Source organism: Spermophilus citellus, assembly GCF_964194105.1.
Source record: "Spermophilus citellus genome assembly, chromosome: 2".
Taxonomy (NCBI): domain Eukaryota; kingdom Metazoa; phylum Chordata; class Mammalia; order Rodentia; family Sciuridae; genus Spermophilus; species Spermophilus citellus.
Window position 1 is genome coordinate 41,184,772 of NC_138183.1, and position 1,989 is coordinate 41,186,760.

A 1,989-nucleotide genomic window follows, 5' to 3' on the forward strand; every position below is an offset into this window, starting at 1 on the left:
TGCCCACTGATGCTAGGCACAGTGCCTCAAGCCATAATCCCAGTGTCTTGGAGGCTGAGGCAGGAGGATCACAAGTTCAAAGCCAGCCTCAGCAACAGTGAGGCACTAAACAATGTAATTGAGACCCTGTCTCTAAATAAAATACAAAATAAAGCTGGGGATTTGGCTCAGTGTTTAAGTGCCCCTGAGTTCAACCCTGGTACCCTACCCACAAAAAAACATTGATTATATTACTTTAAATAATAAAAATTCAAATATTAACTATACCCAAGTGAATGTTACCATATAGATTTTCCAATAAGGTACATAACAAGGTGATTGTTACTAACAGTCAGTTTAGTGTTCGGAAATTCAAATCATCTTTATGCTTCATTGTGCTTAAAACAAAACCTTAAAATAATTTTTTCTTTTAGATTTTTTTTACCCTAATAGAAAGAAGAAAGAATACTACTAGAAGAAGAAGTAGGGGGTAAACAGTGTAACATTGGTCTAGGTAGTGATTTTTTCAGATTTGACCCCAAAAGTGTGAGCAACAAAAGTGAAAACATACAAATGGGAAAACATCAAAATAAAAAGTCTCTGTACGACAAAGAAGATAATTAACAGAGTGATGATACAACTTATGGATTGGAAGAAAATATTTTCAAGCCATACATCTGATAAGGGGTTAATATTCAAAATGTATAAGAAACTCAAACAGCTCTGCAGAAAGCAAACAAATGATTCATTTGAAAAATGGGGCGGGAACATGAATAGACATTTTAGCACATATTACTAACAGATACATGAAAAATAAAAACAAAGCAAAACTAGACCTCTAATAATTATGGAAATATTAATCAAAAACACATCTATGTGTAATTTCACACTTATCCTAATGACTATTATCAAAAAGATAAAAGACAATCAGTGCTGGTGAGGATGTAGAGTAAAAAGAGCACTGAACCCCATCAGAGGAAATGTAAGTTAGTATAGACATTAGTACAAAATTTCATCAAAAACTAAAGATAGAATTGCCATATGATCCAGCAATCCCACTTCTGGGTGTTTATCAAAAAGAGTTGAAATCAGTATGTGGAAGAGATGTCTGCCCTCCTGTCTTCACATGGAATCAACCTAGGTATCCATCAACCAACGAATGCATAAAGGCAATCTCATACACACACACAATGGAGTACTAATTAGCCTTAATAACAAAATCTGCCATTCATAATACCATGGATAGCACTGTAGAACATTGTGCTAACTGATGTAAGCCAGGCACATAGACAAGTACTCAAGTGTCTTCATTTAAGTGCAAACTCTGGAATGATCAAATTCCAGAAACTAACATAATCAAGCTAATAAAGAGAAACAGAGAATAAACTTGTGGCTATCAGAGGCTACGGGACATAGGAGAAATGGGAACATGTTGGTCAAAGATGCTGGGGCCTTCCAAGACACTGAGACACCATGAAGACCCCAATTCACGTGATCAAGTCAGAAAAAGTTCAAATATTTTGCTCAAAATAGCAGAAATGAGTTGTAAGGGATAGGAAAGGGGGAAGGGAGACACACTCAAGGGAGTTGGTCCTCTCAGAGAGGATAGGGACAATGTACCTCTCCTGCACTCAAGATTTATTGAAAATCCCAAAAAAGTTTCTAGAGAGTCCCACCCAGGTCCACTCTTGACTTTTGACTGACAGCAGGGTAACATAAAACTTTCAAATCCCCACTGTGATGGCATCTCTAGGTCACATTGGCCCATGTTGATCAGTTCTAATTGGATTCTTGACCATACATTCTTACAGATCTTAGGTTAGGAGGAAATATCATCTCTTAAAGTTTCAGGATCTGGTCACAAAAATCTCCTAGGTTCCTCCCATTGACATTATCTTGGGCCTGCATTTCTCCTGCAGTTACCAGGTAGTTTGCTAAGGGATGTGACATATCCTGTCTACTGAGGTCAGGAAGGACTGCAGGTAAATTGCTTCTTGGAAAAGAAACTAT